This window comes from Schistocerca piceifrons, chromosome 2 (assembly GCF_021461385.2).
Source record: "Schistocerca piceifrons isolate TAMUIC-IGC-003096 chromosome 2, iqSchPice1.1, whole genome shotgun sequence".
NCBI classification, from domain to species: domain Eukaryota; kingdom Metazoa; phylum Arthropoda; class Insecta; order Orthoptera; family Acrididae; genus Schistocerca; species Schistocerca piceifrons.
In genome coordinates this window covers 468,086,294-468,110,977 of record NC_060139.1, presented here as the reverse complement: position 1 = coordinate 468,110,977, position 24,684 = coordinate 468,086,294, and positions in this window count along the sequence as shown.

Sequence of the window (24,684 nt, the reverse complement as noted above, 5' to 3'; positions counted from 1 at the left end):
TTCATTTACAATTCTTTTTGTTGTAGAATACTTTAGCGTATAAGAATGTTGCAAAGAGCAATGGTCACACCAGAATGAGTCGCCTATTTATAGTTACTTAAATTTTTCTGAGTAACCTTTCAAGTAAAGTCACTTAAGTAATTCTATATCAATTGTCCAAAGAGTAATATCCAAAATCATTACATAAAGTTGAAGGATAGAATTTTGTTAACCCAAGTTGCATAAATAGTCTTGGTAGTAATTACCAAGCCAACTCACAGAAATTGAAAGAGTATTTGCTTTGTAGAATCACCTCGAATGATCAGAAATAGTAGTATTTTCAGGAGGATTCGACGGTAAGTCTGCTGCTCTCATCGTGCTGATAGGATTATCCACTGCTGCTAGCAGTGGTGATTGGATACATAAGCTCACTACCAAGTTAAGTGGGTCAGGTAGGCAGTGTTACCGTGTGAACTGTAGGGCACTGTAGGCCATGGATCGAACCCGTTCAATCATCACAGCTCTTTGGGAAATAGTCCGGTTAGGAGTGTGCTAATCATTAGGTAAATACTGGCGAGTAACGGTCAAAATGTACACGCAAGTGAATTTAGCAAGGTCCACATAGCACATAGTTAATGTGGCGCAATGGCGAGGGTAGGAGTGGGGTAAAAGTGAACTGAGCTTGTGGCAGCTGTGCTGTATTCAAATATTAGCAACGTGAATTCACTACTACCTCTTACCATTAGGACTGAGCTATTTACGGTTAAAATACGTAGCAGTAAGCGCAAAGGCGTGACAGCTACAAGTCCATATTGGTTTTATACATATGGAATTAGGAAGCGGGTCATTCCGTCAGTGGAGGGGTTTAAAACAACCGAGTCAGTTGAGAACATACCCCTTTTACTGATGGAAATATTCGGCGGTTCGGTCGCATGTGGCGACCGTGACAGGACTTACCAAGTTTGTGGAATAATGGCTGCAATAAAAGTGTTTTATATAAACTTGTAGTTTCAAGAAAATTTTAAATTTAAAATTCTGTTGTAGACAAATATACCACAATTGGTAAGTTCAAGACGACAACCTGCAAAGCAATAAAAGAAAGTCCAATAGTAGGAGTTAAACAAGTAATTCTTGATTTAATAAACATTTCTATTAGGCACGAAATACAGCAGCATAAGATGGAGTCGAATAGTAACAAGGAAGCGAAAACATTACAAGGTCAGACCCAGAATTAGGGACCATAGATACTGTTGTAGGGTTGGACAATCTTATAGATGAATCCACACCCATAAGACAGGAGGAACGGGAAGTTAAACCAAAGGTAGTGAAAAGTGAACCCAATGTACCTGTGGATGCAAGTCACAAGGGAGAGGATATGGAATTAACAAGTTTGTTAAATAGGATGATGGCGCAAATTCGAGAAGGGAATGCTAGTTTGAAAGCAGAAATGGCTAGTCATATATCCCAATTGGATGAAAACCTATCTGGAAAAATAAAAGCCAATTTAGATATTTTGAATACGCAAAGCCAACGTATCACAGAGGTAAACAAATCAGTAAGTAGCATAAGGGCTGAAATAACAAATGTTCAGAGAAAAGTACAGAAATAGAGAAAAGATTTGATACCGAAATTTAGAGAATAGAGAAATCAGTGGAACCTTTGGTTAGTGAAAAATTAGAACCGATAATTGAAAGTAAATTAAAGGTAATAGTACCAGTTGTAAAGAAAGAGATTGTTAAAGAAACGGCAGCTGATATTGAAACACTGTGCAATACCATGTTGAGTTTTGATGCATGTTTGCAGGAGCAGGAAAATACACTGCGTAATGAGATAAAATTGTTAAGTCAACAAGTTCAGAATCAGACATTCCTTAACTGTAGTGGTATCCCATTGGTAATGCAAAAATCAGAAATACTGAGTAGGGAGGAAAAATACGATCCTCAAAAGAAACAAGGTTAATGGCATCCAATGGATTTTATAAAAAATTGTGAACATGTCTTACCAACAGACATGTCAGATAAAGAAAAAATTAATTTAGTAATAGATGCTTTGGCAGGTCATGCTAAACGTTGGGGATTGAATTTGGATATCGACAATTTGAAGTTTACAGACTTCAAAGAAAAGTTCCTTGAGGAATTCTGGGGCACACAACAGAGAGATAGGTTGTGGAGAGAATTCGTTGTCGCCAGAATGCCAGAACATGGGCGTGGGCTCATGAAAGAATACTGTGAAGGATGGTTCAAGCGTTTGGAGTATCTTAAAGATCGTAGATCAGAATCGGAGATAGTCTGGGATTTGTGGAAAAAGCTACCTGACGATTCAAAGCGTTATGTAGGAGGCACTCATCGAACATTCGATGAATTTTTAGAAAAAATCGAGAATGAAGATAGGTGGCGTGTAACTAGAGAGTTTCGAGGTTTCAGAAATCAGAATGGAATAGTAAAAGGTGATAGGAATGAACCGCAAATTAACATGATGAGAGGAAGAGGTCAAGAAGGTAACTCTCAGCGAGGGAGAGGACACTATCAGGGAAACGGGATGCATTATCAAAATCAGGAAAACTAAATACCACGCAGGTCAAGGGCCTAACGCGCGCGGAAAGAAAGAAATGGCCCAAATATGGGGAAGATCGGAGTATTCAGTGCTATAGTAGGATAATGCGTCGTTCGCCTAAGAGCAGTTTCATAAACGAAACTTTGCGAAGTATAATGCAGGGATACAAACAGAGGAGAGAGAGCAGGGAGGAATTATTAAGGGAAATGAAGTAGGAAAAGAATGTCGGTCAGATGTGAAGGTTCACGTGAATGAAATAAGTACAATTCGAGGTCAGAGTGACGAATTGATGAAGGAAGAGTCAGGGAAGGCGTTGTTTGTCGGTAGGGATGGCAACTGTGCAGAGAGGCAGGGCCAAGGGAGGAGTGATGTTACTTATGGTAAAAGGTTCGTACGAATAGTCGAAAGAAGTAATTAAAGAGGAAAGGGTGGATAAGAAAAAGGGGCATAGTGCAGAGACGCATGCCGATTCAGAAATTACCTCGTATGCAGAATATGTACATCAGCTCAAAAGCCAGCCAGCACAATTAGAAAGATCTTCCACTCAAGTGAATAATTCGGACCCGAATATGACAGTGTTAGAGAGCCATACCGATTATGATGTGTATCTAGTGACAGCAAGAGTACATGACTGTGATGAAGATTCTTTTAAAGAAATTAGGGAAAGTGTATCTAACCAAAAGAAAGAGTGTTGTGATCTCTGTAGTACTGAAGCAAATGAGTTGAGTGAGACTGGAATTCCATTAGTAGGGGAAAATAATGAAAGTAAGAGTGGTGGATGTACTATCCAACAAAGGGAAAGTAGAGAATTGGATTATAATTTGCGAGAATTATTTGAATCCGAAGAAGGTCATATTTCTAAGGAGGAGGAATTATCGTCAAAATCATCAGAAAGCATCCAGGGAGAAAAAGAAGTAGAGGAAGTTTCCGATTCCGCAACCGAGAGTTCAGGCATGACAGATTCGAATGAGAACGAGATGGCATTAAAGAACCTAGACGAAGGACTATTGGAAAAAGTGGTGAAAGAATTTAGGACGAAAAGGAGAAAGAAACCTCCAGATGGAATGGTCAGTATAAAAACTGGAAAAATAATATGGCAAGACTTGGCGGTGGAAAAGGATTTATTATGGGAAGATAAAGAAAGTATGAAAGAGGAAAATAGGATGCAAACAATCATACCCATTAATGTATGTGGGTATGGTTTATATGTATTGTTGGATACGGGTGCTCAAATAAGTGCTATTTCGCACGCATTTTTTGAGATGATCAAAGAGCAACGAGGAGTAGTCATGATGCCAGTAACAGGTGTTACAGTGATAGGGGCGACAGGGAAATGTAGTAAACCTGTTAAGCATCAAGTGATGATGGAATTTAAGATAAAAAACAAGCTATTTTCGAATGCATTTTTAGTAGTTGCAGAGCTCAGTGCCGAGATCATTTTAGGCACTGACTGGTTAATAAAACAGAAAGTAATTGTAGATTGTGACAAAGGGATAATAGTTTGTAAAGTTGATAGTGCGGTATTAGAAATACCATTTGAATCATCTAGAGTAACGGAAGAGAACCAGCTGAGATGGGTAGAATTCAGAGATGATCATGATTCGGGAATAAGTCAAAAATTCGATTGGTTTCTGGTGAGGCAGATAGTTGAAGATGGAAATACGGAGACACTCCTTCGAAATGTAGTGGATAAAACGGGAGGACTATCTGATGCCCAAAGGGAGGATCTATGGCAAATTCTGAAAGAAAATCAGGAGGTATTTTTGGACAAACCGGGATGAGTGATAAATTATGAGTACTGCATGGAGGTAGAGGAGCATGAACCTTTCTTTAAACCACCATATAATGTACCCTTGTCTAAGAAAGAAGCAGTTCAAAAAGAAATAGATAAAATGGTTTCATGTGGGGTCATTGAATGGAGTTCTAGCCCATATAATAACCCATTGGTGATAGTAGGTAAGAAGGATGGAAGTGTACGAATAGTGATAGATGCGCACACTCTGAATAAAGTAGTGAAGAGGGAGTTGGATCGTCCAGAGAACATAGATAATTTATTGCAGAAGTTTAATGGTGTAAAGTACATGACTAGTTTGACCTAACTGCAGGATACTGGCAAATCCCATTAAGTGAGGAGTCTAGGAAGTGCACGGCATTTTTGTTCAGTGGCAAATGCTACCATTACACAATGGTACCATTTGGCCTAAATACTTCCGTTTCAGTGTTCATTCGGGCTTTAGACAAAATTTTAGGGAGTGAACCTAGTTCGTTAATCACGGTTTATGTAGATGATCTGTTAATTGCTACAAGGACATGGGAAGAGCACATGGAGTTATGCGACAGGGTTCAAAAATGTGTGTGAAATCTTATGGGACTTAACTGCTAAGGTCATCAGTCCCTAAGCTTACACACTACTTAACCTAAATTATCCTAAGGACAAACACGCACACCCATGCCCGAGGGAGGACTCGAACCTCCACCGGGACCAGCCGCACAGTCCATGACTGCAGCGCCCCAGACCGCTCGGCTATTCCTGAGCGGCTGTGACCGGGTGTTCAAAGCTTTAATTAAAGGAGGAATGACCCTGAACCTGAAAAAATGCGAGTTTGTGAAGAAAGAAATAAGGTTTTTAGGTCACATAGTAACACCAGAGGGAATTGAAAAGGATCCTGATAAAGTCAAAGCAATAAGAAATTGTCCAGCTCCCAAGAATAAAATACAACTAAAGTCGTTTATAGGACTTTGTTCCTTTTATCGTAAGTATGTGGATGATCAGGTGTTCAATAGCCCACATCTGAACAACCTACTTAAGAAGAACAGTGTGTTTATATGGACTGAGGAATGTGAAACAGCATTCAACCGGCTAAAAGACAATTTGGCTAAAAACATAAGGTTATGGCACCCTGACCTTTGTGAACCATTCCACATGGCAACAGATAGTTCAGATTATGGACTGGGAGTATCCATATTTCAGGAGGTAATGATAGATGGGGAAAAAACTCATAGACAAATAGCATTTGCGAGTAGAACCATGTCTAAGTACGAAAGAAACTATACGATTTCAGAGAAGGAGGCTTTAGCTACAGTATGGGGTTTTAGGAAATTTCAATTTTTCTTATGGGGACATACGACTGTGGTCCATACAGACCACAAAGCTTTAATATTTTTGAAGGGCTGCAGATTGTTACATAACAGGTTGACCAGATGGGCGCTGTTTTTACAACAATTTGATATAGAGATCAAGTATGTTACAGGGAAAGAACATGCAGTACCGGATGCTTTGTCGAGATTACCGGAAGGATGTGAGACACTAGAAAGTGTAAAGAATAGGGAAGATGTTTTTGAGGTGAATTACTTCAAAAAAGTGGAAGGAAGAGAAGAAATTAGGGAAATATTTCGGAATATGCGAAGATATCAAAGTGATGATGATGCACTCAACTCGGTAAAGGTCAAGTTTGACCATCTGGACGCAACTAACATAAGGGCTTCATATAAAATACATAAAGGTGTACTGTATCTTCAAAGATTAAATAATCCAGGGAAGTGGAGAGTACGTTGGCCGGAACAACACACTGAAGTGCTGATAGATTATGTTCACTTGGCATATGGCCATTGTGGTGCATGGAAGTGTACCGATAAGTTACATGAATGCATTACCTTTAACAACAAGGCATGGAGGGTAGCACAGAGGATAAGGTCTTGTGATCTATGCCAGAAGGCGAAAGTAACAAATGCAACTAATCAAGGGCCGATGCAATCAATAAGACCTGATGAAGTGTTAGAAGTAGTAGCAGTAGATATCTTTGGACCATTACCGAAAACCATGGGGGGTTTTGTGTACATATTTGTAGCAGTTGAACTTTTCTCAAAGTATATAAAGCTATATCCCTTGAGAAAAGCTACTGCCAGAGCTGTGTATGATAAAATGGTGTGTCATTATTTTGTGAAAGTAGGGAAGCCAAAGAGAATACTATCGGATAATGGTGTTCAGTTTTGCTCAAAAATATGGAAGGATGGGATAACTGAGAAACAGGTAGAAGTGGTACATATCTCAGCTTATCACCCATCAAGCAATCCGGCAGTAAGATATATGCGCGAGATAGGTCGGTTATTTAGGACATACTGCCATAGTAACCACAAGAAGTGGGGCATGTATGTGAGTGAATTCGAAGAAATCATGAATTCATTAACAAACGAGAGCACTGGATTTACTCCAGAAGAAATCCTGAAAAAGACAAGAAGTAAAAATCTAGTAGAAGATCTACTAGAATTTCCAGATAGAGTTGAATTAGATTATGATAGTAAAAAGAACTTAGTAAAAGACAAGATGAGAAAACAAGCAGATGTGAGAATTCGTCATCACGACGAAAAAGTAACGAATCCTAAATTCAAAATAGGTGATCTCGTTCTTGTAAAAACACATGAAAAGTCAAGTGAAATTAATAACGAGATCAGCAAATTTAAGTATATATATATAATGGACCATTTAAAATAGTGTCCATACCCAATGTGAATGCTTATTATTTAGAGTATCCATTAACAGGCAAACGCCTGGGAGTAAGAAACATAGTGGATCTCAAAAGGTATGAACCACAAATTCTACCAGATTGAAAATAAATATATAAATAAATATTAAAGTAAACCAATATGTAAATAGTTTTGTTTCTTTTGTTCTATGTGAAAGGTAAATGTTCACTAAAATATGTTGCAGTATTCTAATGAAACTTCTAGTTTAAGTAGAGACTAAACAGACTGGGAAAGACTGAGCTTCTAAGAAAGCCTTAATAGATGTGTAAATAAGTGTTGTGGAAGAGGTAGAAAAGTGAGGAGGTAAAGTGAAAAGGACAGGCTATAAAGTAATAGGCGCATAACGTGTGTTTTACTTGCCTGAGACAAAAGAAGTGTATTTAAAATTTTTGTAAAAAAGATGTTTAATGTGTACTGTGTTTAGAAATAAGAAAATTGGAAAGAATATATGTAAATCAATTATGTCATGTTTAGCAGGAAACAGAGAAAGAACTGGTGTTTAATTTTAAATATGTAATATAAGTCTGTAGGTGTACCAGTAAGAAAGGGAAAACCCTCGGTAAAAAGCTTAACGAACATTTCAGATTCATTATAGGAGAGACTTCTTATTTAATTATCACTGTTAGATACTTCAATAAGAAGTGGACCATGTGTAACGGATCTGAAATGAGGGTAGGCTGCCAGTAATTTGAAGCCCGCGCGTCGGAAACGGGCGCACTGGTGTGAGACTGCCAGCGAGTGCACCCTGATGCCAGCTATTGGCGAAACCGGGAATTAGCGCTACCTGTCAGACAATGCACTAAGCTCTCAGAGACAAATGTATTCTTTTTCTTGGCAATTATAGCTTATTACTGTATAATTTAATGTTGTAAAGCGCTAGTAGTAAATTATTATGACTGGTATGAACTCCAGGGTAATAAAAATAAATTTTCTTAAATACTAAATGATTTCAGTGAAAAGGTGGTAGGGGAACGCCCCACTCTTGGTGATACGAGCGTAGCTAGGGGTAGCTGGAGACACAGAGACTGAACAATGGAATGGCCTGGGGAGTGTTGACGTGATCGGACGTGTGTGACTGTGCTCACGCAAAAGTGATTGTGCAACAGCGAAGAGGCGAATATCGTCGCCGCTTGTGGAGTAAAATGCGACGAATGATTATCGAAGCCGCCTCCATGCCACTGGGGCTGATTGTAAGAGTTCCTGCGCCCAGATTTTATGGCGGATGTGCAGTAGCTTATACGAGTGCTACGGCTCGTAGTTCCAGCCGCCATTAAGGGCATGAGGCGTGAAGAGCAGCGTTAGCCACATGCATCTCACCACCAGCACCGACACGTCTACCCAAGGCAAGACTGCTTGCAATTGTTCATTCGAACTTTGTATAAATGTAAAAGGAGAATACCAGTTTTCTTTTATGCAAGTACAGAGGACAGAATATAGTAATGAGTAAAATTACGACGCATGTTGTTCATTGTAAAGTGTAGTAACCTCAAACATAGTATAGTGAAATCAGACTGAGGCCACCATCGCCTCTTTCATTTACAATTCTTTTTGTTGTAGAATACTTTAGCGTATAAGAATGTTGCAAAGAGCAATGTTCACACCAGAATGAGTCGCCTATTTATAGTTACTTAAATTTTTCTGAGTAACCTTTCAAGTAAAGTCACTTAAGTAATTCTATATCAATTGTCCAAAGAGTAATATCCAAAATCATTACATAAAGTTGAAGGATAGAATTTTGTTAACCCAAGTTGCATAAATAGTCTTGGTAGTAATTACCAAGCCAACTCACAGAAACTGAAAGAGTATTTGCTTCGTAGAATCACCTCGAATGATCAGAAATAGTAATATTCAGAAGTAAGTTTAAATTCAACTCGAGCCGTTTCACTTTGAAACGAGCCAAAAATTGATTTATTCTTTTGCTCCTTCAGAGCTGGCGACCATAGTTATAAGTATTTTCAGGAGGATTCGACGGTAAGTCTGCTGCTCTCATCGTGCTGATAGGATTATCCACTACTGCTAGCAGTGGTGATTGGATACATAAGCTCACTACCAAGTTAAGTGGGTCAGGTAGGCAGTGTTACCGTGTGAACTGTAGGGCACTGTAGGCCGTGGATCAAACCCGTTCAATCATCCCAGCTCTTTGGGAAATAGTCCGGTTAGGTGTGTGCTAATCATTAGGTAAATACTGGCGAGTAATGGTCAAAATGTACACGCAGGTGAATTTAGCAAGGTCCACGTAGCACTTAGTTAATGTGGTGCAATGGCGAGGGTAGGAGTGGAGTAAAAGTGAACTGAGCTTGTGGCAGCTGTGCTGTATTCAAATATTAGCAACGTGAATTCACTACTACCTCTTACCATTAGGACTGAGCTATTTACGGTTAAAATATGTAGCAGTAAGCGCAAAGGCGTGACAGCTACAAGTCCGTATTGGTTTTATACATATGGAATTAGGAAGAGGGTCATTCCGTCAGTGGAGCGGGTTAAAACAACCGAGTCAGTTGAGAACATACCCCATTTACTGATGGAAAGATTCGGCGGTTCGGTCGCAACCTGATGGGATACCAATTCGATTTTACACAGAGTACGCGAAGGAACTTGCCCCCCTTCTTGAAGCGGTGTACTGTAGGTCTCTAGAAGAGCGTAGCGTTCCAAAGGATTGGAAAAGGGCACAGGTCATCCCCATTTTCAAGAAGGGACATCGAACAGATGTGCAGAACTATAGACCTATATCTCTAATGTCGATCAGTTGTAGAATTTTGGAACACGTATTATGTTCGAGTATAATGACTTTTCTGGAGACTAGAAATGTACTCTGTAGGAATCAGCATGGGTTTCGAAGAAGACGGTCGTGTGAAACCCAGCTCGCGCTATTCGTCCATGAGACTCAGAGGGCCATTGACACGGGTTCACAGGTAGATGCCGTGTTTCTCGACTTCCGCAAGGTGTTCGATATAGTTCCCCACAGTCGTTTAATGAACAAAGTAAGAGCATATGGACTATCAGACCAATTGTGTGATTGGATTGAAGAGTTCCTAGATAACAGAACGCAGCATGTCATTCTCAATGGAGAGAAGTCTTCCGAAGTGAGAGTGATTTCAGGTGTGCCGCAGGGGAGTGTCATAGGACCGTTGCTATTCACAATATACATAAATTACCTTGTGGATGACATCAGAAGTTCACTGAGGCTTTTTGCAGATGATGCTGTGGTGTATCGAGAGGTTGTAACAATGGAAAATTGTACTCAAATGCAGGAGGATCTGCAGCGAATTGATGCATGGTGCAGGGAATGGCAATTGACCCTCAATGTAGACAAGTGTAATGTGCTGCGAATACATAGAAAGTTAGATCCCTTATCATTTAGCTACAAAATAGCAGGTCAGCAACTGGAAGCAGTTAATTCCATAAATTATCATAAATTATCTGGGAGTACGCATTAGGAGTGATTTAAAATGGAATGATCATATAAAGTTGATCGTCGGTAAAGCATATGCCAGACTGAGATTCATTGGAAGAATCGTAAGGAAATGCAATCCGAAAACAAAGGAAGTAAGTTACAGTACGCTTGTTCACCCACTGCTTGAATACTGCTCAGCAGTATGGGATCCATACCAGATAGGGTTGATAGAAGAGATAGAGAAGATCCAACGGAGAGCAGTGCGCTTCGTTACAGGATCATTTAGTAATCGTGAAAGTGTTACGGAGATGATAGATAAACTCCAGTGGAAGACTCTGCAGGAGAGACGCTCAGTAGCTCGGTACGGGCTTTTGTTAAAGTTTCGAGAACATACGTTCACCGAAGAGTCAAGCAGTATATTGCTCCCTCCTACGTATATCTCGCGAAGAGACCATGAGGCTAAAATCAGAGAGATTAGAGCCCACACAGAAGCATACCGACAATCCTTCTTTCCACGAACAATAGAAGGGAGAACCGATAGAGGCACTCCAGGGTACCCTCCGCCATCCACCATCAGGTGGCTTGCGGAGTATGGATGTAGATGTAGATTTACCTGTGAACATTCTGCAGCCACATCTGCTTTGCACGCGTGGGCATCTACAAGACATAGCGCCTTTAACACACACATTTTCAGAGAATTCACTGCAGGTGATGGGCGAGAAATGTGAAAGCGTACCTATTAATAGCACAGATACCGCTAGTCTGCAGGTGACAGCGTGCAAGGCTGTGGTAACTGAGTCACACACACACAGTTCCAGTGGAATGCAGGTATAGATGGAGGCAGGTGTAATATCATGGATGAACTTACATTCTAAGGATGTAGGTCTCAAAAAAAAGAATACAACGATTGTTAAGGAAAAAAAATTCATTTATTTCTCATCCACCTTAAAATTAATTTTACATTTTCATAAGCAGATACAGTAGCACTTTTTTGATACATATTCTTGAATCGATGGCTAGAAGGACAGCTGTAGAATACCAGGTCTTGAATAGAAGCAAATTTAAAGATTTGACAGATCCATGAGATCTTCTCCTTCCACTTCACAGAGACGATGGTGTCCATGTGATCGAATAATTTAAGTGCAGTCACCATGTCTTTATGGCGTATGCCAGGATCATCCCAGTAAATACCATGGTAGAAATGTGTTAACCACTTTGCACTATTCCATGTCTTAGCACACCTCACATGCTTGAAAGACCTTAGTGTTGCAATGTTTGCTGAGAATGTCTCTATTACTCCAGCATCTTGTGTGTACACTACAAATGCAACATTTTATATACCAACTGTATACGTTCACCGTCATAGAAACCCCTAGCGTCCACAATGATGCCCACACCTTAAGACATCTTGAAATGCTCTAGGTACGCTGCAGCACCAATTCATTTATACAGCTTGCTGCACAACACCGGTGAGTGAGCAGTAGTTGATCACATGGTCATGTAGAACCAGAGCATACGCGGCAGTGTGTTCTGGGAAATTTGTCAATGATTCAAATTCAATTCGCACATCTGTAGGTCCGGACTTAATTATGTCATTCTATTTCGAGCAGTCTATTACGATGATCTGTGAAAGCTCCTTGAACTTACGCTGACTGAGAAGACACCCTCCTCCCTCTCCTTCAGCAATTAAATAGTAAGAAGTGTGAAACCTTGCATACACGTCATACGCTAGACTGTATACATTTCGATTCCAATGCAGATGTAGATTGTCATAGGGGTAGAATTCTGAATTGAGGTACACTTTGGCATTAGTTAACTTGCAGTCGTCGAACACGGTGGAATAATTTGCTATATTACCGCTTCTATCGGTCTGAAACGCAAGTATGATGAATCTAGGTGTCTCTAGATGGGTGGACGTTTTAATAGCCCACGTTTGTCTGCTTGCCGTTGGTAGCACTGGGTACTCGAAAATCTCCCATGAGCGAAATGTCAGTGACAGCAATGTACCTGAATTCAGGACTTTTAAAAGCTTGAAACACTCCTCGTCTGATACACTGATTGAGGCATTTTCCATATATCTTGCTGATCCTGATCATATTCTCCTCTTGAGCTCCTTGAACATATGAGTTATTTTCTGTCGTACTCTGCACTAGAATGAGTTGCTATTTAGCGTTCATAATAATCTGTCTCATGCCCTCAAAGTAGCCCATAAGCATTTTTAGACGTATGCATGCAGTAAATCGCTTGTACTCTGCAACTGTTCTATTCTCTGGATCGTCTATGAACCATGCTGCATTTTATAAACTATCTAAATCTGCAGGTGATGCCGAGAGATATGTTTTAATGGTTGATGTTATGCCGACATTGCGTGTACGATCGATCTCAGACCTATTGAGTTCATAGCATATCTCTTGGAACAGGAATGCTAAAGCGATACATATCAGCTTGGATCCCACGGTATCACTGCCATCGGTTTTCTTGAATGACCCCTCTAGATATATGAAACTCTTGCATGGAAGCATGAGAGCTTCTTGGTGCTGGATAACAATCCTGATTTCATCGTTTTTGTTAAATGTGGCTGAAGCAAAAGATTTATGAGAGAAGTATTCCTGATGTATAATTCTCTCATCATTCTCTACTGGACTGGTTATATTGAGTGATGATGTCATTGCACCGCTTCAGGCCAATTGATCTAAGAAACTCATAGTTCGCAGGTGTTATCAGTTTGCTGTTCGGCAGCAAAGTGGCATTCTGTTGATTGCATGCACTTTCTTTATACCGTACGTCCATCCTACCTTAGATGTAATCGTACAATGATTTCCTCACCAAGAATGTCAACAAGTTGATTATTCTGGTCAACAATACGCAGCTCCAAATAGTCCAATGTCTGAGCTGTCACTGGAAGGTATATTGCAGTGGCAGGGGTCTCAACAATCTCACACACCGTTGCAACTGAGGGGAAGAATCTGTAAATAGTGTGAACCAGACTATCGCTGAGATTGGAGTTCGTTGCAATGTTACATTCGACATGAGTTGTGCTGATGGGGAGTACGTCCACAGTGTGATGTGACTTCTAAAATTAACGTAGATCCTTCTTCAAAACCTGCCCTTTTGAGAATCCCAGCAGGCGCTCTATTGAACCTTTCTGGTTAAAGTCAGTCCTTCCATTTACAGTCCTTCTTTCAGGTATAAATGTATTGATGTTTGCACGTAGTTCAATACCTCTTCCAGACTGTTTTAAGACTTCATTTAAATCGTCGATATCGTATGCACCCGGTTCTATTTCCACAATATCTTTTTCACGATTAATTTAATATCCAGATGCAGTTTGTTGTTAGTCTCAGTGATATTTCGGATGCTGTTGTACGTCTCCAATCCAATCAATGCAATACTTCATTCACCAACACTCAAATCAGTTGGAGGGAAGAAATTTGCAAGCAGATGATCGTCATTTTAAAGTCAAATTGTATGGCATTGCATCTGAACCTCAACTGATGAATAAATGTTTAAACTTTCTCCTTATATAGCACGTTTCTTCTTCTTCTTTGTGAACGTCAAGAGAAACATGAAGCATAGATGTCCACAGAGATGTGTATTAAAGTCCTAATAGCGTCGGTAATTGTAGAGCACACTTCTTCTGTGAGAGAAGTATCGTTGTAGTTCTTCTGGTGGTTGCAGATCACCAAATGAGTCGAAATAGTAGACAGTATCCGCATTTTTCATGCCAGGGCCTAGAGCAACACCTAAATTCACAATACCGCATTCATCAGTTTTCCACATAGTCTTTGTTAATGTATCCCGCGTAAACACACCACAGAATCTTGGTATCTTGAATTTGGCTCTAACGAACTTAATAAGATCTGTATTTGTGAATGGTCGATCTGGTAGGACCACAATGGGCTTTTATTTATTTATGAATAGAACAAGCCCTTTTCTGTATGGTTTCAAGTATAGTCCTTTTCCAATGGCTGTGGCTTCCATCATGCGATTATGTCTTCTTGCTTCTTCTAACTGTGTTTGGGAGTTTTGCGACTTCTTGACCGTTAGAGCAATAGCTCCAGCACCACCAGCGTAGGAAAGTACCTCCGGGAGAGGAGAGAGGGCCGGGATGAGAAATAGAATAAAACCGCAAGATGTCTTGGTTATTGGTAGAACCCGAGGTGCTTTAACTGATCCTCTTCTTCATCTTCTTCCTCTTCCCGCATCTTTCTGCTTCATTGCATTGTTTGCTGCATGCATCGCTGACAGGACACAGTTCTTCAAACAGCTCTGCTTGCCGCCATTGTCCTTCTTCTTGTTCACTGAACATCGTGCAGCATTCATAACTCGTTTGAAATTCATCACTTCTAAGCCCAACTTAATTTTTCCACGGATGATTTTGTCAACTGCAATGTTGCGATGTGTTGACCTATACCAATATCCTTTCTTCTCCGTATCGCCTTTCCCTAATCAGCTAAAATCATATCTGCAATGTGACGACTTGATAGATCTTTATTTGCACCGTATGCTATGTAGTGGTCCACACACGTTTCGTCGAGCAGACTAAAACCCTTATCACATCGCACTAAATGTTTCTGAAGCTTTGTCTCAGGTCCAGCTCGATAATAAATTCAACTGGGAGGATCACACCACAGAACTGCTGAAGCGTCTTAGAAATCTCTATATGCAATGTGAATTGTGTCAGACATAGGGAATATAAAAATGAAAAAGCTGGCATACTATGCTTACTTTAATTCGATAATGTCATAAGGGATTATTTTTTTGAGTTATTCATCAAGCCAAGCAAAAGTTTTCTGGGCACAAAAACTTACAGTAAGAGCTATATGTGGTGTGAACTCAATTAGATCCTGCGGAAGCCTGTTTATGGAACTAGGGATGCTAACTACTGCATCCCAATATATTTATTCCTTAATGAAGTTTGTCATTAAAAATACAGGGCTATTACAAATGATTGAAGCGATTTCATAAATTCACTGTAGCTCCATTCATTGACATATGGTCACGACACACTACAGATACGTAGAAAAACTCATAAAGTTTTGTTTGGCTGAAGCCGCACTTCAGGTTTCTGCCGCCAGAACGCTGTGAGACAAAATGGCGACAGAAGCCGAGAAAGCATATGTCGTGCTTGAAATGCACTCACATCAGTCAGTCATAACAGTGCAACGACACTTCAGGACGAAGTTCAACAAACATCCACCAACTGCTAACTCCATTCGGCGATGGTATGCGCAGTTTAAAGCTTCTGGATGCCTCTGTAAAGCTCGGTTTACACTAGCAAGTTATTGCAGCAATTTACTTGCGCGGAGGAACTTGCCGCGCGATCTGCGAGTGTAAACATATCGCCAAGTCGACTTGCGATCGTAGCAATTTATTGCGGAAGTGACTTGCTGCACGTTTTCCGCTTCCAGTGTGAACACCACGCAAGAGGTATCTGCAAGTAACTTGCAGCTTTTAGGATTTATTTCTATTTCCTGCAAGTAGGAAGTGCAAGTTATAGTAAGTATGTCGTCTGCATAACACTTATATTTAACATTTCACTTAAAGTGATGGCTTAATTTTATGCAACCATCTTGCGTATTATATGCAAACAAATTTCAGAAATGGAGGAGAAACGGGAATGGATGAAGCAGGATACAGAACATTTTATTGAAGCCGTGGAGAGCTACCCCGAAATATGGAACGTGCATAACCGGAACTTTAAGGATAGAGTGAAGAAGATGAGCGCATTAAACGGAATCTCGTCGATATTCGACACATCTGTGAAAGAAGTACGGGGAAAGTAGCATAATTTCAAGACACAACCCCTTTGCCACTTGCATCCACTCGCTTGAGGTTTTAGGAGTCTGGAGAAAGAAGATGTGTAATTGTTACATGTTCTATTTAATTATCTTGTCACTTTCTATTTTATGAGCATTAGAAAAAAAAACATTTTTATAAGCATATCATTCTGTAAAATGCAGTTTATTTCAATAAAAATTTAATTTCATTGTTATGTTTTCACATACCTTCAAATAATTTTCTCTTATCAAGACGTCAGAAATGGCTCTACATACGTCAGGTACGATCAGAGACATCGTGCTGACGGGAATATGAAACAGGTACATTAGGGACTTGTATGAGTCTCCTACAACGAAAAGATTTCAAAATTCAAATTTTTTTTGTTTGTATGTTTCACATAAATAAATGCAATGCCTATTTTATTCGTAGCTCTCCCCTGTAGCTATAAATCATAGAGTGACTAGCAAACGGTCCTTTGCTGAAATAACAGTATGGGCGTTTGTGTCTCGTTTTGATATGACGGGCGCTATTAACATTAACAAATACTCCAGATCATTTGAGGACATTCTGCAAAAATTTTCAAAAGTATCCATGCTCTCAATACCCAGTTCTTGCAAAAGGTTATTATAGGCACCATTTTGCGATCTTCTCATTATCCACTCTCTAACCCAAATACTTCTCTTTCTTTTTCACGTTTTTCATTAAAATTTACAAGAGCTGCAGCATATCTCACCCGCCTACTTGTGATGTTATACTTCGGTTGATACTCGTAGTGGTACTGAAAGCATATGTAAACAGTATCAACAAGTTGTTGACGCAAGTTTCTTGCCACAGAACTTGCGGAAGAATCTTGCTTAATTCTTGCGCTGCTGTGTAAACACAGCTGCAAGCGGCTCGCAATAACTTGCAGCAAAAACTTCTGCAAGCGACTTGCTAGTGTAAACCCAACTTAAGGGGAAATCAACGGGTCGGCCTGCAGTGAGCGAAGAAACGGTTGAACGCGTGCGGGCAAGTTTCACGAGTAGCCCGCGGAAGCCGACGAATAAAGCAAGCAGGGAGCTAAACATACCACAGCCGACGGTTTGGAAAATCCTACGGAAAAGGCTAAAGCAGAAGCCTTACTGCTTACAATTGCTACAAGCCCTGACAACCGATGACAAAGTCAAACGCTTTGAATTTTCGGCGCGGTTGCAACAGCTCATGGAAGAGGATGCGTTCAGTGCGAAACTTGTCTTCAGTGATGAAGCAACATTTTTTCTTAATGGTGAAGTGAACAGACACAATGTGCGAATCTGGGCGGCAGAGAATCCTCACGAATTCGTGCAGCAAATTCGCAATTCACCAAAAGTTAACGTGTTTTGTGTAATCTCACGGTTTCAAGTTTACGGCCCCTTTTTCTTCTGCGAAAAAAACGTTACAGGACACGTGTATCTGGACATGCTGGAAAATTGGCTCATGCCACAACTGGAGACCGACAGCGCCGACTTCATCTTTCAACAGGATGGTGCTCCACCGCACTTCCATCATGATGTTCGCCATTTCTTAAACAGGAGATTGGAAAACCGATGGATCGATCATGATGGAGATCATGATCAGAAATTCATGTCATGGCCTCCACGCTTTCCCGACTTAACCCCATGCGATTTCTTCCTGTGGGGTTATGTGAAAGATTCAGTGTTTAAACCTCCTCTACCAAGAAACGTGCCAGAACAGCGAGCTCACATCAACGATGCTTTCGAACTCATTGATGGGGACATGCTGCGCCGAGTGTGGGAGGAACTTGATTATCGGCTTGATCTCTGCTGAACCACTAAATGGGCACATATCGAACATTTGTGAATGCCTAAAAAAACTTTTTGAGTTTTTGTATGTGTGTGCAAAGCATTGTGAAAATATCTCAAATAATAAAGTTATTGTAGAGCTGTGAAATCGCTTCAATCATTTGTAATAACCCTGTATATCACTTTTTCAAACCAACAGCTCAATTAATGGAATTAATACCAGAAATAAGAATAATCTTCACAAGGATTTAAAGTCACTTAGTCTTGTACAAAAAGGTGTGCATTATTCAGGAACACAAATTTCAATAACTTGCCAACAGCCATAAAAAGCTTAACAACCAATGAAATTCAGTTTAAGAGATGACTAAAGGATATATTGGTGGCCAACTCCTTCTACTCCATTGATGAATTTCTCAGTAAAGCTAACTGATATATACTGCATAATTTCTTATATATCTATATTTATTCTGCATAATTTCAGTGCAGTAATATGTTCATATTGTTCATTGTATATATATATATATATATATATATATATATATATATATATATATGTATGTATGTATGTATGTATGTGTGTGTGTGTGTGTGTGTGTAAGTACAATCTAGCTTCTGCACCATTTCAGTGCAGTAATGTGTTCATTGTAAATAAGTATTATAGTAGTTGTATTACATGTTTATCACCTTATAAATAAATAAATAACTTTTTTATTGTAAATTCAGTGCATTAGTTTTTGTAAAATAACTCTTTCATATAGTATTCATTAAAAATGACGCTCATTCCACTTGGGACCTGTGGAGTGGTACATTAGCTTAGTTGTTTTAGTTGTAAATATTTGTCATGTATTGTTGTTTTTCTGACATGTTCCACATCCTGGAGGACCTCCTCACTGCGGATCAAATAGAATGAAAGTAAATCTAATCCAATCTAATCTAAGTAGTTATACCCAGGGATGTGTAATTCCACAGTCAGTTTGTTTAGAATGCGTCTCCTAGCACGCATGTTATGCTACTGTGGTGGTTGTGGACTATGCACGCCCATTATATAGCAGATCGTTGGCATCAATCCAGCTGTTTTCTATAGCTGGAAAACCAAGCAATTTGGCTAGTGCTTAATTTCCCCGACGTCTTATGACTCTCTCCACGAGAAAAACATCCGGTTCTGAGCTTTTCTGCAACTCCTCGGTGTAGAAGCAGCCTGCAATTTATTCACATTTGCTATCCTTCAATATATAAGTTCTAGAATTCGTTCGTTGCACCTTTGAAACTGTAAATATCTCAGATGACCAGTTTGTTAGGTATGATTTCTCAAATGCCGTCTTGTGTTTTGAGATAACACACCAAATCGCCTACATTAAATTTCTGTTTCCGTAGATCCAGCATTTTCATGTGATAGTACACCATATCCAAGAGTCCATTATCATGGACATCGATTGGTTTCATTTTTATTGTGCTATGTTTGTTAGATTATACTGAGAAATTATTTCTGATAGGATATCTGTCCATTTGTATGAGCCGCGAAGTTAAAACGCATCCACATTCGACCTTTTATCATTCTGTTCAGACGCTCCACGATACTCGCCTTCAGGTGGGTGAATGTTGAGTAGTGATGTATTCCGTACCGCTGCATCACTGTCTTGAAATACCTATTGTAGAACTCCACTCCGTGATCGGTTTGGAGGTTGTCTGGGCATCGATTCGTTCCTGTCTGTAGCAAACGCTCAAAAATGTCGGCGACATTTCGATCCAGTTTTGTTTTGACAGGTAAATTTGGAGTATGTATGAATAACCATTAACATGTTTTTGAAACCATTACTCTCATTTGAATATTTCATCATATCTATAAGATCAACTTGCCACAAGTCATCCAACCCTTTAATCATAACATGCCTGCGAGGGTATGTTTTGCGTGCTCACATGTGCAGTTCTCGAACTACTGTATCCATACTTATTCGATGATATCTCTCTCTCTAAGCTCCGAGATTATTGAAACAACCTCATTCCAATGAACTGTATTACCTAGAATGAAATTTTCACTCTACAGCGGAGTGTGTGCTGATATGAAACTTCCTGGCAGATTAAAACTGTGTGCCGGACTGAGACTCGAAATCGGGACCTTTGCCTTTCGCGGGCAGGTGCTCTACCAACTGAGCTACCCAAGCACGACTCATGGCCTGTCCTCACACCTCACACCTTAGAGCACTTGCCCGTGAAAGGCAAAGGTCCCGAGTTCGAGTCTTGGTCCGGCACACAGTTTTAATCTGCCAGGAAGTTTCAGCTGTATTACCTGCAGCAGCTGATGCCATTAGCAGCCGTAGTCGATCTATTAGTTCGTTGGGGTCGTCGTAATGTACATATACTGAGGGATTCGATTGTTCACTGCCTTATGCTCAATATCAGTACCATCATCGCTGCTGTTGCTGTTGTTGTTTTCGACTTCAAGTATTGGTTTTATAATGATTTTGTATTTCTTGTTGCTCAGGCTTTTCGTGATCTTGTGTACACCAGTCATGTGCAGTATTTCACGGTACGTTTCCCTATCATTAACTGAATAATTTATAGTTTTTTTGGTAGGTCTTAGGAAAATAAGATTCATTAAGCCAGGTGTTCTCTCAAACCGTCTATCACCAATCTGTACTGTGTCTTCAGTGACAGTTATAGGATGTGTACGCAAAATGTATGGTCTTCCCCTGCTAACGCCGAATATTCTATCTATCTGACATGGGGTGTGACGGATAATTAATTCGTCAACGGCAACACCCTCGCTATCGTAAGTTTTTGTTTTTGCTGAGAGCTGTCGGAGAGATTCAGTAACCGGCTTAAAGACCTCTCTTATTGTTTGCTGTCGATCCATATGCCCTAACCTCAGCAGCCGTAATATCTCACAAATTGCTTTACGCGCTTGAATCACTTTCTGCTTCGTCGACATCTTGGTGTATACTAATCAGACATCTCCGCAGCGTGAGGCTTTATATATCTGGTCATTTTCTTCCTCCGCTTACTATGATCCTGATCGCCCTTCTCAACAACAAGGAAGTCTACATCTATTTTCCCTTAAATAGCATCGACCTTTTCAGTTAAGTCGGTTACTTTCTTACTGACTTGATTAACTAGCTCATTTAACGTATTCACCATTCTCAGAAGAGTCTGGAAATACGTCTCTAGTTCCCTGCTCACACCTGTAACTTTATGCGCCATAGCCTGAATTTTCGCATCCAAGTACAAGCGAATGTTCTGTCTGTGTACACCCATCCTCTCGGGTTGAGAGGTAGACATACGCGTGAATTTGTGAATGGTGTAGCGTAGACTGATGTACTAACCTCTCTTATCATGTTATATATGCAAAAACTCTTGAAAGTTTCGCCTATACGTACCGTCGCTCAGTTTTCTTGCTTTGTCAATAACGAGAAACCCATACTGTGAATGATTCCAGCAATCTCCACATATCTTTACAAAGTCATTGAACGACATGTCTGTTCCGACGTGTGCCTGGTAAATGTGTTTTTAATTCAGGTTGTCTTGTTTAAAGGCTATAATGAGCTATGCATTATCCCTAACCAGCTGTTTGGGGATTCTGGAATAACTTTAATTTAGATAAAATACATCAGCACCCATATGACGACCGAAACAGAAATATTTTCGAATTTGGTCTTGGTTTACCATGGCAACATCGTCAAATATAAAGTCAGTATTTGGCTTTCTTTTTCAGGCGGAGGGATATCACTGCTTTCACTGAATGTCGTGTATGTAACACCATCTATACCGTGCAATATCTCTTGCAATAGCTGATACTTGGGTTGAAAGAGCGTTTTTGAGAATACACAAACATGTTCAAATCGGACCCCATCTAAATGCGTTAGCAGAGTAATGAGGACACTGGTCTTCCCACAACTGGATGGGCCTACAACAATTGCTCGTACATTATCAGGAAGGAGAATTCCGTTGTTCTTATTCTTCTTCTGGTCTTCATTTGCACCTTCACAGGACCAGTCACCGACAACTGAGTCCTTGTGGCGAGAGTGCTTCACCCAGCCAGCCATGATACTAAATGCGCCAGGTAGAGACAAGTAGTTGACCTATATATAGAAAAATAGGCTTGAAAGGATAATAATAGTATGTGTAGCCACTATAGTTCCATCACTTAACCGACTGAGCTATATTGACTACACATAGAAAACAGCTATATACACTCCTGGAAATTGAAATAAGAACACCGTGAATTCATTGTCCCAGGAAGGGGAAACTTTATTGACACATTCCTGGGGTCAGATACATCACATGATCACACTGACAGAACCACAGGCACATAGACACAGGCAACAGAGCATGCACAATGTCGGCACTAGTACAGTGTATATCCACCTTTCGCAGCAATGCAGGCTGCTATTCTCCCATGGAGACGATCGTAGAGATGCTGGATGTAGTCCTGTGGAACGGCTTGCCATGCCATTTCCACCTGGCGCCTCAGTTGGACCAGCGTTCGTGCTGGACGTGCAGACCGCGTGAGACGACGCTTCATCCAGTATCAAACATGCTCAATGGGGGACAGATCCGGAGATCTTGCTGGCCAGGGTAGTTGACTTACACCTTCTAGAGCACGTTGGGTGGCATGGGATACATGCGGACGTGCATTGTCCTGTTGGAACAACAAGTTCCCTTGCCGGTCTAGGAATGGTAGAACGATGGGTTCGATGACGGTTTGGATGTACCGTGCACTATTCAGTGTCCCCTCGACGATCACCAGTGGTGTACGGCCAGTGTAGGAGATCGCTCCCCACACCATGATGCCGGGTGTTGGCCCTGTGTGCCTCGGTCGTATGCAGTCCTGATTGTGGCGCTCACCTGCACGGCGCCAAACACGCATACGACCATCATTGGCACCAAGGCAGAAGCGACTCTCATCGCTGAAGACGACACGTCTCCATTCGTCCCTCCATTCACGCCTGTCGCGACACCACTGGAGGCGGGCTGCACGATGTTGGGGCGTGAGCGGAAGACGGCCTAACGGTGTGCGGGACCGTAGTCCAGCTTCATGGAGACGGTTGCGAATGGTCCTCGCCGATACCCCAGGAGCAACAGTGTCCCTAATTTGCTGGGAAGTGGCGGTGCGGTCCCCTACGGCACTGCGTAGGATCCTACGGTCTTGGCGTGCATCCGTGCGTCGCTGCGGTCCGGTCCCAGGTCGACGGGCACGTGCACCTTCCGCCGACCACTGGCGACAACATCGATGTACTGTGGAGACCTCACGCCCCACGTGTTGAGCAATTCGGCGGTACGTCCACCCGGCCTCCCGCATGCCCACTATACGCCCTCGCTCAAAGTCCGTCAACTGCACATACGGTTCACGTCCACGCTGCCGCGGCGTGCTACCAGTGTTAAAGACTGCGATGGAGCTCCGTATGCCACGGCAAACTGGCTGACACTGACGGCGGCGGTGCACAAATGCTGCGCAGCTAGCGCCATTCGACGGCCAACACCGCGGTTCCTGGTGTGTCCGCTGTGCCGTGCGTGTGATCATTGCTTGTACAGCCCTCTCGCAGTGTCCGGAGCAAGTATGGTGGGTCTGACACACCGGTGTCAATGTGTTCTTTTTTCCATTTCCAGGAGTGTATTTTATCCATGAAGAGTAACGTGATCATCTCAATAAGTCATATAGCATTGAAATAAAAAATTGTAATACTTTGATTGTAATGAGAGAGAGGTATGAAGTAAAACAGAAACGCGGTTTGAGATTATAGATAAATTATTTATTTAAAAATCATACATGGGATATAGTATTTCAGGACTATAGTTAGAATCTGTATGTGTCTTCTTCTTTTTCGCACCTGTACAGTATTTACCAAATAAAGCTTTTTGGCAAGCAATAAATTCAGCGTGTATCTCACTCAAGCCAATAGATGACTCACAGTGCTCAAGTTTTGCACACACACATACTTGATCTGTTTGTTTATAGGTTTAGGGTTCATGTGTGAACAAAGGTGTTGCTTAAAGTCGTCAACATGTATACTAATGCACACATAGGGAGTTTACAACATCATTGTATGCAGAGTCTATGCTAGGCAACCATTGGTTTAGTCTGTCCAGTGCAAGACGTATGGCAGAGTCCAGATCGTATAATTTCATAACTGAGGGATGTCTTAGATAAACACATTTGTCACCCAATTTCACACATAATGCACAGTCATCATACACTGTTGTAATAGAAAGTGTCACACCAGTAAGGCGAATGTCTGGGGGAGAATGAGTTGGATAATATTCGGTAGTCATCTGCTGATTGATGTAGCGCTCTGCACCACATATTTCATCCCAGTCGAACTCCGAAATTGACACTTTAACACATTTGGATACATTTTCAATCTCCATTCTAACATGCAACCCCCAGACGTGATACACTTCTATAGCAATGTTCACATGTTTCGATCCACTGAGAGTTAAATTGCATGTAGGTGCACTCGATGCCTTCTTCTTATCCACAGTATCTGCACTCTGTGGGTGCGCTATCACAGGGATGTTCTGCTGGGATTGGTCATATGTGGGCGACCAGTACTGACCTCCATCTTGTTAACACCGCCAGCGACAGCACCCGATGTTTCAGGGAAGATCGCGTGTCCTCATCACACGAAGTGATGAGTGGGATAGCCGGCAGCAACTCCTTGTCCTGATCCAGCAAGG